This window comes from Haemorhous mexicanus, chromosome 16 (assembly GCF_027477595.1).
Source record: "Haemorhous mexicanus isolate bHaeMex1 chromosome 16, bHaeMex1.pri, whole genome shotgun sequence".
NCBI classification, from domain to species: Eukaryota; Metazoa; Chordata; class Aves; order Passeriformes; family Fringillidae; genus Haemorhous; species Haemorhous mexicanus.
The window spans coordinates 7,905,529-7,921,592 of NC_082356.1; the positions used below are offsets into that span (position 1 = coordinate 7,905,529).

Sequence of the window (16,064 nt, forward strand, 5' to 3'; positions counted from 1 at the left end):
CACTTTCCTTGAGAAGCAAGCCCCTTTCCTCCAAAGGCATTTCCCCAAATGTGTAGCTTTCCTGGGGAGCACCCATACACTCTTAAGAAAAGCTGGCAAGGCTGAATGAGTTCAGGTCCCTTCAGGACAGGCACTCCAGCTCTAGCTCGTATTCCCCCAAGTGTGTTTCCAGGTGGAAGTTCAGAGGTGCAGCCCCAGGCCCTCTACAAACACAAGCTGCCCACAGCCTCTTCACCTGCCTCAACTCCTGCCTGCAGTCACAGCAGCAAAACCAGGCTGTTCCCAGCCAGAGCCCAGAGCCCTGTTCCTGCAGGACACTCTTGCAGCACCTTCCAGGACTCTCAGCTGTGCACGCAGAGCTTTTCATGCTGGCCCCCAACAGGCTTTGGAAGGCAGAGCACAACCTGGCTGGCTCTGCCACCAGCACACCCCAAACACAGGTGGAGGAAGAAGCAGCAGGGGCTGTTTTGCAGCCATGCCCAAGAGAAACAGGAAGGGTGCCCTCCCTCTGGTCTCACTTGGTTGGCTTTCTGACTGGGTCTGAGCCTGGGGCTCCCATTCCTTGGTTGTGGGGACCAGAACCACACCTGGGATCCCAGCACTGCCTGACAGCGCTCCAGGCACTGGCACGGTCGCGCCTCCGAGTCTCAGGCACCCTGCTGCTGCTTCATTTGCCCTTAGGCACACCCAAAGCTCTCTGTTGAGCCCAGATGGTCTCTGGTTCTGCCCTCTTCCTGATCCTGTGCAGGGATGGAGCACTGCTGTGCTTTCAGGAAGCTGTTCTTGAAACCTTCCAGCATTCCAAGCTCCTTTGCCCTCCATGGATGCTTGCCATGGAATCCTCACAGCTGGGTTCAGAGCATCCTCAGGTTTGCTCTTCCAAAGTCCAGGGGCTCCAGGGTGCTCAGCAAGATCTGTAACTCCACAGTGTTGTGGAACTGGACCTTCAGCACAGGGACCTTTCCAGCCTGATCTGCCCTCGTTCCTCTGTGTCTGTGCACAAAACACAGTGTGGAAGAGAATGGCAGGAGGGGCCTGTGTGTCCCAGGGCTCTGGATTTGCATCGTTCCAGCTCCACAGAGATGCAGGTAAAGCAAAGAAGCCAAACTGTTTATTAATGGAAGGCAAAGCAAAGGGATGAGCTGGGAGGGAAGAAAGGGGATGGGCAGGTTCTGAGGGCTGTCAACAGCAAGAGAGAAGGCAGGAGCTATGGGAGCTTCCCACAGGCTCAGCTGCGCCAGTCGTCAGCTGTGCCTGGAGCTCCAGCTGATCTCCTCTGCTCTCCAGGTGGTCTCACCTTCCAAGGGATCTGGAGGTCTTAAAGAGACACTGGTTCTTCTGAGCCAGCAGATGAAAGTAGTTCAGCTCTTCCCTCAAACATCACCTGAACAAATATGCTTATGCAGGAGGGGCTGTTGTCTTCACTCAGGCCTTGAAGGGCTGAAAGAGACAGGAACAGAGCCACAGTCAGAACCTGGATGTGCAGGAATCCAAGGAGACCTTTCTGCCAGAGCCATCCCACCTAGCTCTTGCCATGGCCACAAGAGAGGAGGGGCCAAGGGGATCAGCTGCAAGGTGCTGGCCATGAATCCCCCTGCCCACATCCCTGAAATCTCTGTGTCCTCTGCCCACAGCACCCCTCGTCCACACAAGGAGCAAAGCCCACCACAGCCAGGGCAGGGATTGCAGCTCCCTGCCCAGGGATTGCAGCTCACCCAGCCAGCCCCTGCTGACAGCCCGCTGCCCTCACCACCCTCACAGAGGGCCTGGAGCTCTTCCTTCTGCCCCATCAGGAGCAGCCTGGCCATCCTTGGGAACACAGGCTCACCATAACTAAGGCTGCTGTGGCTATTATCCAGTTTGCTTTATGGCTTAATAAGGTGAGGGATTAATGGATTTTTAACTTCCTGTGGAAGGCAGGCACATGGATTCAGAGCTATGAGACACTAAGTGTATGTTTTGGGGTTACTTTAATAATGGTACTTACTGTGAGGAAATGACACTGGGGGAAATTTTCTCCCAGCCCTTCACCCAGCCCTTTGGGTCTGCCCCACCAGTTTTCAAAGGGTTCAGATCCACTCTAAATACTAATGATACCATACAGTGGTTGGTGTTGCTGATAGACCTGTTACATTTAGCATTCAGAGATAAGGGAAGATTAACCTGGATAACCATGCTGACACCTACCCCAGAGACAAGGGATGCTGCTGCCCCAGAGCCTGACCCTGCCCCAGAGCCCATCTCAGAAATGAACCACCCAGGTTGGGTGGGGGTTCTAGAGAAAAAGATGGGCCAGATGCCGAAGGAGTACATTTCCCCAGCTGGTGAAAAACCCTTCCCCTGCCTCAAAGAGGGAGAGTCTGATGGTGCAGCAGTGGAACCCACAGATATTACAACTGTCCAGGTTCCAGCTGAACTGCAAAGGCAATCACAGCCAGCAGCAGTTGCCCCAGTGGAAACAAGGAGATCTACGATGAAGCCAGAGCACCCAGATGAGGATAAGAAATGAGGGCACTCACAACCCGCAGGAGAGACAAGAGTTGAGATCATCACTGAGTCCCTGATGTACAAAAGTCTCTGTAATCTGCACAAAGACATTGTACAAAGGGGATGTGAGGCTTGTACAATCTGGTTACTCTGGGTCTGGGACCTTATGGGTACAGGTGTGCAACTGGATGGTGGTGAGGCAAGGAATGTGGGACCCTTGACCCAGGACTCAGGTATCAATCAGATTTTTGTAAGGGAGCCAGGCTCCCTTTCCCTCTGGGAGCAGCTTTTAGTGAGTTCCAGAGGGAGGTTTGTCCGCAGGGAGGGAATGCAGGAGCACCACCATAGAATGTGCTGGAAGACCCTTTGAGGGGGGAGGAAGGGATCCAGCAGCTGAGAGAAGTGTCAGTATTGGAGGTTCTCTTTGGGAGGGATGGACAGCATGATAATGACCCTGACAAGGTCAGGTGCACAGGGCAAATGTGTTGGAGTCTGGCAAATCTGGGGCCATCTCAATACATCACCTTCATTGCAACAATTAATGCCGATACCAACTGAGAGACAGTGGGCTCTGTTGCCAACAAGCTTAGAAATTATGAAAGTATGATCACTGGCCCAATGCAGGCTCATGTCTCTGCTGTAGTCCAAGAACTCAGAGAGGAGATGAGGGAGGAGGTGAGGAGGAACAGTTCCTACATTGCACCAGTGGCTAATTGCCTACATAGAATCTCCCATAATTTTTCATCCTCTATCTGTTTTTCAATTGCTGCAGCAATTTTTTTCTACAAATTGCAGAAAAGGTTCTTTAAGACCTTGTTTTATAGTGACATATTTTTGTTTTGGATCTGCCATTTCCATTGTTTTATAGCGTTCATACCTAATTGTTGAGCCTGTGTTAAAACCAGGGGATCCCACCATGCCTGTAAATCTGGATTAGAAAAAGGCCCTTGACCAAGCAAAACATCAACTCCTACAGCAGGACGAGGGTCCTGCTGAGGTAGTTTCATTTTATCTAAAGCTGTTCGCTCAGCTAATTGCCTCCAATTTTCTTGAAACACGTTATACTGCACTGGTTGAAACAAAACAGTTGCCAAATGCACAATATCATAAGGAGACAGCAAATCTGTATGAACAATATGAATTAACTGCATTACTTCAACAGAATTAATACCAAATTTAGCTACTTTAGACTGAAGATTCTGCACAACCTTCCATGCAAAAACCTCATGACTATCACTTCATCCTGAATTAGGAACTGCTTTAAACACAGGAAGAGCCATTTTACCATTACCAACACTAGTAGCAACACTATTAGCATCCATATCAAGAGCATCCAAGCCCTTTGGTGTGCCTATTTTCTCCACTAAATCCCACTCTCCTATCTCAACTGCTTTCCTTTTAACATAGTCCCAGCACCGAAAAGAATCACGAACAGTTACAGTGACATTATCAGAAGGCTGAGCTTTTGAAACACCAAGCTTATTTCTACTTCCAGTTTTACCAAGGTTATTTCTACTACCAGTTCTACGAAGCTTATTTCTATTACCAGTTTTACAGCAAACAGAAGTATGCATTAAGTCAGACCTTTTAACCCCTGTAATTTCCTCATTATCACTATCAGAATCAGAAAACAAAGGAGGAGAAAGAGTTAATATTTCCATGTGTTCATGCAGTTCAGAGTCAGAATCAAGCAAAGGAGCAGATGGCTCAATTTGTTTCTTTTTTAAGGTCATCTTAGCCGGCCACTGTGCCAAGGACTCAGAGTTAGATTTAACATTAAGTTCAGCTAGTGGCTCTATGGGGGAGGGGTACGTGGATTTGAAGCCTTTTCCAGACAAACATGAAGAAGCCTTATCAACTTTTCCCATAGCAACAGACCCAGCAAAAGTCTCTGCAGAAAAAATCCCAGCAGAACACTCAGGCTGAGCTTCTTCCCTTTGCTGCTCCCCAGCAGCTACGAGTTCCTCCTCCAGGTCTTTCTTGTCCTGCTCTGCTTTCCACTCCTTTAAGGTGTTATAAAGCAACCTCCAAGTAGGAGATAAATCTGCAGCTGCTTTATCCCCATTCTGAATTACTTCCAGAGTTTTTCTCCAACTTCTTTCCAAGCTCTAACACTAAAAGCAGTAGTTACATCAGTCTTAAAATTTTGAGACTTTGCCCATAATTAAATATTATGCAGAGCATAGTCCGTTGTTTTAACTCCTTTTCTTTTTAAGGACGTTTTCCATGTAGATAAAACAATCTGTTCTTCACTTGTTAAATTATTTCCCATTGTTCCCAGCAGCTCACCTTTTTTCCAGGTGTCAGAATCAGGTCTGGACTGGCAGCTGCACCCCGCTGCTCTCAGCTTCGCTGGGCTCTGTGCTCACTGCCCCTCGCCTGGCAGTTCCATCACGTCAGGGTAGCACCAAATGTCACCGTTAGGCCGGACGTGACATACACACGTGACCAAAGTCCAAGAAAAAAAAAAGTTTTTATTCTGCATCTTCTCCAGTTTATACACCCTTAACAAAGCGTGATCTTAAGTCATTAACTACATCACAATAACTTATTCTATTCATTGGTGCCAAGCAATCAGCGTCAATATAATTGGCAAAAGTTTAACAGAAATTTAATAAGGCACGTATACACATCCACATAGGCACGTAGTCTAGCTTACAAAAATTCTCATGTATCTTTTCTAATCGGTTTCCATGCTGACGGCCTTGTCTTCTTCCTTGCTATGGATACACCGAAAATCATCACGTGTTATTTCTTCTATTAACTCAGCTTTGCTTGCAGGCCAGCTGTCAAGCCCCACCAAAGCAGCCACTCTGCCCATGGACAGCCCAAGAATCACATTTGCTGGAGCCATCAGACTCAGTCTGAGCTGTCTTTCTCCAAGCTGCAAACAGAACCTGCCCCAGCCAGTGCCCTGCAAACAGGGAGGGTTCTGTCAAGCCAAGGAGAGTGCCCAGAGATTTGGGGTCTGTGAGTGCTGGCACAGAGAGATCAGGCACAGGGAAACACCTGCAGGAGGAAAATCTCCAGGAAGACAGAAGATCAGGCAATGAGAGAAAACCAAACTCAGAAATGCTGTGGCAGGGAGAGATCAGAGATGTCCACAGGATCCCCTCCAGTGCAGCCCCTCCCTCTGAACAAGACCCCTCCCTCTTGTGCCCCCAGCCAAGCCTCTGCCCTCAGGGCCGGGGCTCCAAGGCGTGCAGCCCCTCCTGTGCAGGCAGAGCTGCAGCAGAGCCGTGGGACAGCTCTGCAGCCCCGGGCCCAGGTCTCTCTGCAGGGCACAGGGCTGGGAGCAGCTGCCTGGCCCTGGGGGCTCTGGCAGGGGGCACAGCTGGCTCAGGGTGACGCTGTCCCCAGTGCCCGGCTCTGGGCAATGCTGTCAGTGCAGCCAGGGAAGGAGCTGCATCTCCCTTCATCCAATGCCATCATAGGAACACCTGGAAGTCTCCCTGAGATTTCAGTCCAAGCTGGGAACTTCAGTCCAGGGCACAAATCTGTCCTAGGGCATCTCAGAGTTATAAGATTGACAGGGAAAGGCAGAGGTGTTGTGACACTGAAATTGCTGCTGGGTTGGTGGAATGAGCAATGTGAGTCCTTGTCTACAAATGTGGAGCTGGGCTGTGGTGGATCCATCTGCTCTCAGCAGCACCTGGTCACTTTTTAAGGGAAAGATTGGAAGGTGATGACCCTCCACCTGAGAAAGGTTAAATCCCAGAGAAACTCTGAACAGGTCAGAATGACAGACCATCTCCCCTCACTCTCCACTCACCACTGTGCCTCACAGAACTTGCTCTGTTCTCCTTGAGTGTAGCAGTGTTATAGGTTGACTATATGATGCTTTTATCCCCAGTCGTCTTGTTCTGTTTGTGCTGAATAATAAGTTTTGCACCTTTAAGACTTGTTCCAGAGAGTGAAGGAGAGAGAGAAGCAGCAGCAGTTTGTTTTCAGACACAACTCACTCCTCCACATTCCTGCTCCTGGACTGTGTTGTCTGCAGACAGACAGCATGACAGAGCTCTCCTTTGCTTCTAGTTAGTTTAGCTAGGTGAGGCAAAGAAGTTCTCTAGACTGTGGTTTTTCCCTTTTCTTTGGCCCTGTTCACACCTGCTCTGGACTGAACACCAGCAGAGCACCGGCAGCTCCACCTGTGGCCCCCGGGCCGGGCCTGGGCCGCGGCATTTCCAGCACCGGAGGGGCTGAGCAGAGACTGAGTGAGCTGAACTGCAACCCAGGGGGGACTTGGTGAGTTTGTCATCTCTTTTGGAGCAGCAAAGAGTTTCATTGTTTAATATTGTTTAAGTTTTATTGTTTAATGAACAGGTTTTTCCACTTTTCTCCAAGGAGGTATTTTCTCCCGGACCAGTTGGGGGAGGGGCGACTGAATCTGCTTTCCTAGAGGAGCCCTTTGGGGGGTTCTCTCCCAAACTTGCCCTGAACCAGGACAGTGACAGTCTCCAGAATTTTGGGGGTTTTATTGGGGTATTTGGGGAATTTTATTGGATTTTTGGGAGCATTATTAGGATTCTTTGCAGGTCCAGGAATTTTGAGGAATTTTTTTTTTTGTTCTTTGGTGGGATTTGCGGGGGGTTTGTGGGGTTTTTTTGGATGCTGCCAAGATTTCTTTGGGTCTTGGGGGGATTTTGTAGGACTTTTTGTTGTTTTGGGCATATTTTTGGGAGGATTGGTGGGGTTTAATTGGGATTTTTGGGGGGGTTGTTGGGATTTCAATAGATTTTGTGGGCTTTGATTGGGATTCTAGGGTGTTCTAATGTGATTCTGTGAGATTTAATTGGGATTTTGTGGGTTTTATTGGGATTTTCTGGGCTTTGAAGGAGATTTTAGTGCCTCTCAGCCCTTCCCCACAACTGGGGACAACCCCAAAGCCCCCTCAGACCACCCAAGGTCCCCCAAAATCCCCCCAAAATTACAATAAGATCTTCCAAAACCCCAGAGAATCCCACAAAATACCAGTGAAACCCACTCAAATTAAAAAATACTCCCAAAAACTTCAATAAATGCCCCAAAACAACCAACCCCCCACAAAACCCCCAAATCCACACCACCCCCAAAACTCAGTAATTGTCTCCAAAATAAAATCCCCCAAATTCCAAAACCCCCCAAATCCACACCACCCCCAAAACTCAGTAATTGTCTCCAAAAACCCCAATAATTCCCGCTAAACTCCCTATAAAATTCCCCAAAGCCCAAAAAAGCCACCCCCAAATCCCCAAAACCCTCCCAAAAAAGCCCCCCAAAATCCCCCCAGACTCACTGGGGCCGTCCTGGATCAGGGGGCACCGGCCGGTGGAACAGGAGCCACTTCAGGGGGCCCTCGGAGCTTTTTGGGGAGGGGGCACCATGGGAGACTCCCCCCCCCCCCCCAAAACCGGTAAGGGGGGGACACCCTGCTGTGACCCCTCCCCCTGAAACCCCCAGACCCCGATTCAGGGTGGGCTGGGACTCCCGGGACCCCCAAATCTCGCCCAGGACCCCTCCAGGAACCCCAAACCCCCCAGAGCCCCCCAGGGTTGGCCCAGGACCCCCTGAGAGCCCCCAGACCCCAATCGGGCCCAGCCCAGGATGTCCCCTGAGACCCCCCCAGACCCTTCCCAAGACCCCACCCAGGACCCTGCCAGGACCCTCCAGACCCCTCCCCAAACCCAACTCAGGCTCCCCCAGACCCTCCCCAGACCCCCGCAGGACCTCTCCCCAAACCCTTCCAGACCCCCCAAAGCCCCTCCCCAAAACCTCCAAAACCCTCCCAGGACACCCTCAGGACCCCCCAGAGCCCTCCCCAAACTCCCCCAGGACCATCCCAACACCCCCAGACCCTCCCAAGACCTTCCTACGACCCCTCCCCAAAACCCCCCCAGACCCGCCCATGTCCCCCCTCGAGACCCCTCTTAGGACCCATCCGCACCCCCAGGTCCCCCCACAATGCCCCAGGACCCTCCCCAGACCCCACCCAAAGCCCTGGACCCCTCCCCAAAGCCCCTCCAGACCCCCCCAGGCCCCTCCCGCACCTGTCCCCAGCCCGGCGGGTCCCGGTGGCGGCGGGGAACGGGGCGCCGCTCAGGGCTCGCCTCTGATTGGCCGGAGCCGCGCAGGGAAGGCGGGCGTTACTGAGAGGAACCACGCCGTGATTGGTTTTTTGGGGACATGCAGCGTGGTCATTGGTTGAATCGGGTTGAGGTGCGTCGCTATTGGCTGGGAGCCTGCCACGCGGCGGAGGCGGGTGATTGTGAGGCGAAAGCGGCAGAGGAGAAGCTGAGGAGCGGCCGGGGGGGGAAACTGGGGGGGTTTGGGGCGGGTCTGAGGGGAAAGGGGGGATTTTTGGGGGCATTGACTGGAAATAGGGGGGTGTGCGGTGGGTTTGGGGGGAACGAAGGCGTGTGAGGGGGCTTTAGGGAGCTTTGGGGGAAGCTAGAGAGGGTCTGGAGCTTTCTCAGGTGGGTTTATGGAGATCTGAGGGGAATTAGGAGGGTCTGAGGGGATTTTGAGAGGAACTGGGGTGTTGTGAGGGGATCTGGGAGGTTCTGAGGTGGGTCTGGGGGGAATTTGGGGGAGTCTGGGGAGATTAAGGGGTCTGAGGGGGATTTGGGGCAGTCTGATGGATTTGGGGGGGTCTCAGGTGGGTCTGGGGTGAATTTTGGGGAAAACTGGGGGGAGTCTGAGGGTCCTGGGGAGGTTTTGGGGGTCTTGGGGAGTGGTTTTGGGTCTGGAGTGGTCCTGGGGCAACCTTGGGGGACTGTGGGGGACCTGGGGGAGATTTGGGGGTCCCGGGGGGGTCCCAGACCCACCCTGAACCGGGGTCTGGGGGTTTCAGGGGGAGGGGGCACAGCAGGGGTTCCCCCTTCAGGTTTTTGGGTGGTCTCCCATGGTGCCCCCTCCCCAAAAAGCTCCGAGGGCCCCCTGAAGTGGCTCCTGTTCCACCGGCCGGTGCCCCCTGATCCAGGACGGCCCCAGTGAGTCTGAGGGGATTTTTGGGGGCTTTTTTGGGGGATTTTAGGAGGGGTTTTGGGGATTTGGTGGGGGTTTTTGGGGAGAATTACTGGGTTTTGGGGGCGGTGTTACATGATTTGGGGGGGTTTTGTGGATTTGTGGGGTTTTGGATTTTGGGGGATTTTATTGTAGTTGTGGAGGTTTTCTGGGGGGGGATTTATTGAAATTTTCAAGAGTGTTTTTAAATTTTGGTGGGTTCCACTGGTATTTTGTGGGATTTGCGGGTGTTCAGAGGGTTTTTTGGGGATTTTTTGGGGATTTTGGAGGTTTTTAGTGGAATTTTGGGGGGGCTTTGCAGGTATTCCCGGATGTGGGGAAGGGCTGAGAGGCACCAAAATCTCCTTAAAATCCACAAAAGTCCCTATAAAACCCACAACATCCCAATTAACTCTCACAAAGTTCTGTTAGAACACTCTGGAATCCTGATAGACGCCCACAAAATCTATTGAAATTTCAACAAATCCCCAAAATCCTCATTAAACCCCACAAATCCCTGCAAAAATGTCTGCAAAACCATAAAAAGTCCCACAAAATCCACCCCGAGACCCAAAGAAATCTTGGCAACACCCAAAAAACCCCACAAAAACCTCCCAAAATCCTAACAAAAAAGGCTGATAGAATCCCCCAAAATCCAAACCCACCAAAATCCACAAACCCCCCAAAATCCCCAACACCCCCCAAACTCAGTGATTCTCTCCAAAAATGCCAATAATTGCCCTAAACTCCCAACAAACTCCCCCAGCCCACTGGTATGAACCAGCTGTGCTCCACATGGCTCCAGTTGCTCTCTTTCACCCTCACTTTTGTTCCAGTCACTCCCAGTATCTCCCAGTGTTCCCCAGTTCCCTCCAGCATGTTCCCAGTCACTCCCAGTATCCCCAGTATGATCCCATTTGCTCCCAAGCACTCCCAGTCACCCTCAGTTTAGTGGGACTCACTGCCAGTATGATCCCAGTTCATCCCAGAATAAGCCCAGCAGTTTCCAATGGCCCCCAGCATGCACCCAGTCACTCCCAGTCGCACCCAGTTGCTCCTAGCATGATCTCAGTTCCTCACAGCTGCTCCCAGTCACCCTCAGCACCATCCCAGTTATTCCCAGTACATCCCATTTGCCCCAACATGGTCTCATTTGCTCCCCACAGGCTCCTGCTCACTCCCAGTGTGATCCCAGTCTCCATCAGTGTGATCACAGTCTGCCCTGGCAGTCTGATCCCAGTATTATATCAGTACAAACCCAGCACAGTCCCAGTCACTCCCAGTATGATCCCAGTATAATGTCAGCACAAACCCAATACAGTCCCAGTCACTCCCAGTATGATCCCAGTATAATGTCAGCACAAACCCAGTACAGTCTCAGTATGATCCTACTATGATCCCAGTACGATGTCAGTACAAACCCAGTACAGTCCCAGTCACTCCCAGTACGATTCCAGTATGATGTCAGTACAAACCCAGTACAGTCCCAGTCACTCCCAGTATGATTCCAGTATGATATCAGTACAAACCCAGTACAGTCCCAGTCACTCCCAGTATGATGTCCATACAAACCCAGTACAGCCCCAGTCACTCCCAGTACCATCCCAGTCCAGCCCAGTCCCTGGCAGCGCTGCCACTGCTGGGATCCCCCAGCCCTGGGTGCGTTCCCCCCTCCCGGAGGTGCCGAGAGGAGCCCCAAGGGCTGGCAGTGCCCAGGCAGGGTCCCCAGCAAGGCCCAGTTTGGATGTGCAGCCCCCAGTTTTCCCAGTTTGCCTCTCCTTTGGCCCGGGCCGGGTTCCCCCCGCCCGCAGCGGCTGGGAGCAGCCGAGAGCCCCGCGCTGCCCATCCCGACCTGTCCCGGCTCCATCCCCGCTCCTGCTGCGGGAACGGGGCACCGAGGGTGTCGCTGCTGCTGGGGGAGGAGGAGGAGGAGGGAGGGAAGGGGAGGGATGGAGGGGGAGAAGGAGGTGGGGTTAGGGAGGGGGAGGAGGGGGGGGGAGATGGAGGAGGAGGGATGAAGGCGGAGAGAGAGCAGTGATTGATAGAAGCAGGGAAAGGAGGTGGGGTTAGGGAGGGCGAGGAGTAGGGATAGAAGGGGAGGGATGGAAGAGGAGAAGGAGGTGGAGATAAGAGAGCTGAGGAGGACAAGGAGCGGGGATGGAAGGGGAGGAGCGGGAGGAAGAGTAGGGACAAAGGCGGATCAAGGCTGAGCAGACAGAACCACGTGCTCGAGCCCTACCTGAATTCGCAGCCCCCACCTGTGGGATCATTGCCGCCCCCATCGCGCAGGTGAGCGGGGAGGGGGAGCTCGGCCCAGATATCCCGGGGGGATCCCTGGGTGGGGCTTTTTCGGGGGATGTTTGGAGAATGAAGAAGTCCAAGGCTTAGTGGAAAAGGCCCCTTGGGGGGACATCGGGAGGTGCCAGTGGTGGCTGCTGGCAGAGGCAGCCTGGAGGAGCAGAGCCCTGTGTCCCCCAGGAGCCCAAAGTGGGGAGCCCAGAAAGGGGGGAGCGCCGCCATTGGCGGGACCCTCAAGAGCTGGAGAGGGGCAGGGGGGACTCCTTGGAGCCCCTGCAGCCCAGAGCAGAGAGTGAGGGGAGAAAGGACCCGGGAGCCCAAACAGCCCTGGCATCCCAAAATAGTGAGAGCGAAGAGGGGGGAGCTTTAGGGATTGCTGGAACTGCCAGCAGCCTGGGGAGGGCATGCACCGAGGAGAAGGGGGACCCCCAATCCAAGTGTGACCCCCAGCAGCTGGGACAGGGGAGAACCCCGAACACCAGAGGGACCAGGGACAGGGAACTCTTTGGAGGGTTTTTCAGGGCTAAATTTTGGTGTTTGGGAGGTTTTTATGGAGCCCAGGTGGCCTGTGACTTATAGAGATGGACTTGGGCAGAGGGACCTTCAAAATCCACGTGGTCATCCATTGTTTTACCCAAACCAGGATTTCCCATTGCAGCCCCTTGGAGGCAGTGAGGAAGAGGAAGGTGCCCCAGGACACTGAAGCAGGTGAGGAGGAAGTCAGTGGCCCTTTCCCCCTCTGTCCTGCTCCATCTCCCAGCCCAGCACGGCCCCCGGCTGCAGGACAGCCCTGGGGGGATCTCCTTCCCCTTGCCTGTGCCACGGAGGCAAATCTCATCCTGTTTTTATCCCTCTTCCTCCAGAGCAGGAGCTGAGCATGGAGAGCAGGGAGGACAAATCCCCGGGGCAGAACCAGGCAGCAGAGGCCGTTTTGAGCGGCTCCACGGCGCAGGAACCCAACGGAGAGGAAAAGCCCCAGAGATCCCTCACGAGGAGGGGCTGCAAACGCAGATGGCGGGGATCTGAGGGGGAAAGAGCCAGCCTGGGCCGGGAAGGCGGCCGGAGATGGAGCCAGAGCTCGGAGCTGGTGCTGCATGAGCAGCTCCATGATGGGGAGAAGCCCCACACGTGTGGGGAGTGTGGGAAGAGCTTCAGGTGGAGCTCCCACCTGATCATGCACCAGAGGACCCACACTGGGGAACGGCCCTACGAGTGTGATCAGTGCAGGAAGAGGTTTCAGACCAGCTCCAATCTCCTCCAGCACCAGTGCACTCACACAGAGGAGAGGCCCTTCCGCTGCCCCGACTGCGGGCAGGGCTTCAGGCAGAATGCCCATCTTGTCACGCACCGACGCATCCACACTGGGGAGCGGCCCCACGAGTGTGGGGAGTGTGGGAAGAGCTTCAGCCGGAGCTCCAACCTGATCCTCCACCAAAAGATCCACACTGGGGAGAGGCCCTACGAGTGTTCTAAGTGTGGGAAGAGGTTTCAGAGCAACTCCCATCTCCTCCAGCACTATCAGATTCACAGAGAGGAGAGGCCCTTCCAGTGCCCTGACTGCGGGAAGGGATTCAAGCACAACTCCACCCTCATCACCCACCGGCGCATCCGCACTGGGGAGAGGCCCTACGAGTGTCCCCAGTGTGGGAAGAGCTTCAGCTGGAGCTCTAAGCTGACCCGACACCAACGGAGGCACCGGTGAGGGAAGCCCTGCGAGTGCCCCGAGTGCAGGAAGAGCTTCGTGTGCTGCTCCAGCTCCATCCCCCACTGGAGGAGCCACATTGGGCAGAGCCCTAGTCCCCCACATTCCTGTGATCCATGTTGGGAACACACGTGGCTGCTTCTCCTTTTGGTCTGGCAATGATTTTCTTGTGCCTCATCTTCATCCCTTAAAAACACCATAAACATGGTTAAATAAATGAAATTGATCAAAGATATCTAAAGTCCCACCATTTCTCAGATGTTTGAGGAGGAATTTAGGATTTGGGGACACATTCTGTGTGGAGTGCCCCTGTTGCTAAAAGGCAGGAATTTGATCTAACCCTTCTTGTGTTGCTAACAACTCCTCCCCTGGCCCAAACGCAAACTCCACCCCTGGCGTACCCTATAAAAACCCCATGGCCCTGCCTTTGCCCTGTTTTTTGGGGTCAGAAATGGATTCTGGAGATCTCTGAAACCAAGACCTGTCTCGTTTGTTCCTGGCACTGGCAGCTGCAGCCTCCCTGGACACCATGAACTCTGGAGAATGGGGGCAGCCAGTGAGGACAGGTCCTGGATTGCAAGATAAGTGTGTGTTGTGTTTGCCATCTGTCAGAGGTGGGGCAGTTATCTTCTGTGCATTGGGCAGTTTATCTCTTCCACAAGCAATCCTCCCTCCAGGAGATATCTGCTGTTAATGGGCCATTAATTTACAGGAGAGTGAACGTGTTTTTCACAGGCAGCTTCACAGAAACTGGAAAACGTGGGGGTTCCCAGGAGGGGGCACCGCTGATCCAGGGCATCGAGGTGCTGCCTGCAATTGTCCATAACCACCCCTAAGGAGCCTCCAGGGCTTCACCCTCCATGAGCTGCAGCAGACGTGTCAGGAAAGTTGGCAAGAGCCCGTGGAATGGTCCTTGTTGCAGGCAGATTAGCCACTTGCAGCTCTTCAAAACTCCCTCCTTTAAAAAAATGAAAAAACTGAAATCGTTCCTAAATGTGAAAAGCACATTCACCCTCCTGTGAAAATGTAAAAAGTTTAATAAAGGACAGTGGGAGACCAGGACCATGGAGCAAAGGTTATTATGGCTGGGTGCATCTTGGCACTCAGCCAGGAGCACCCTGTTACCTTCGGGGATCCCCCTGAAATACCTTTCTCCTTACACCAGCCTGTTGCATATTCATAGACCCTCCTGCATATCCATAAACTACTTCACATCTTCCAGAAACTGTTCTACCTGGCCCCTCCTTGGGTCTGCCTTTTCAGAGCATGTGTGTTTCTTGGCTGTGGTTTTGGCTACCTTCTCTTTATCACCTCCAGTTTTGGGCCTTGGTCCACTCTGCCTTCAGACAGGGAGTGCTGATAGTTGGCAGATCTGTGCAGGTGTCCTCATCCTGTGTGCACTGGATGTTATCCCATCCCAGCAGGCATTTAACACAAGCAGCTCTTTCATGAAGCTTAATTAACGACAGAAATAAAACCTATATGTTTATACCAAAGTTACTTTAACACCACACATATAAAATCCACTTTATTATCTGTGAAAAGCCAATATTATAATATGTTTCTATAACATTGCCCATATCTTTCCTTACCCTTTTGTTCCCAAGCGTGCAGCAAGGAATGAAAACTGCCAGCATGGCACGGGGTTGCTGCCATCTCTCCATCACCCCGTGTCCCTCTCCTGTAAGAGCCTGAGTGAGAGATGAGGGGCTCCAGGCAGCTCTCCAAAATGCAGTTTATTGTATCCAAGATGTTACAGCAGTCCAGGGTCTGGTGACGGAGCCTGTGCCTACAGCTGTCAGCTCCAGCTGCAGGCAGGCCTGGAGACCCTTTAGCTCTGGTTACAGTGCATTATATACTCTGCTTTGCTGAGCATCTTAACACAGAAGAAACAATCTATACCTTTACTTTTACCTATAGCCTATCATAACTCCTGTAATTACCATATTCATATTACTATTCTCCAGTCACTAAAAGTTAGTACGTTAGTTTAAGCTAGAAGTTGTTTTTCAGTTTTCTTGCAGTGGAAAATTCTGAGACCTTTTTTCTACTTGCAACTTTGCTGACTTGTTTACCTGTGGAATCTGTTTGGTTGGTAAAAACATCTTCTTGTTTGAGGTGGGTTTATCCTTTGCTCTAAGCCATAAAAACCCCTTGTAAGTAGCACACCCTTTGCCTTCTTAGTTACCCAGTAAGACTGGCTCAACAATTCTTCTATGTCAAAACTTGGTTCCATCTCTATTCCTTTTTCAGATTCTACAGTCAAAAATCTTTCTGTCATGCACACATATCTGTTAAAGTTTCTTGTCGAACTTTCATCCTTCCCAACACTCTGTGCCACCCTGTCTCTCTTTTCCTGAGGGCAGAACAAGGGACAGAATCCATCCAGAGGTGACACGGGAGCGCTGCCGTCCTCTCTCCATTCTGTGTCCTCCTTTCCCCCCCATCTTTCCATGTCCCCCCTTCCCTGCCTGTCACTGCTGAGTCAGAAATGACACGGATAAATGAGTGTCACACTCCATGCATCTTCAGAAGGCCAATAATCATCTTTATTAGGAAACCCATTTTTTTGTACTCGGTCCTGATACAGGTGGAC

The 16,064-nt window shown here is 52.4% G+C and overlaps 1 pseudogene; it reads left to right on the forward strand.

Moving 5' to 3' along the window:
• The window catches only part of LOC132334706 (zinc finger protein 850-like), a 1,213,125-nt pseudogene that overhangs the window by 21,829 nt on the left and 1,175,232 nt on the right, over positions 1-16,064 (forward strand).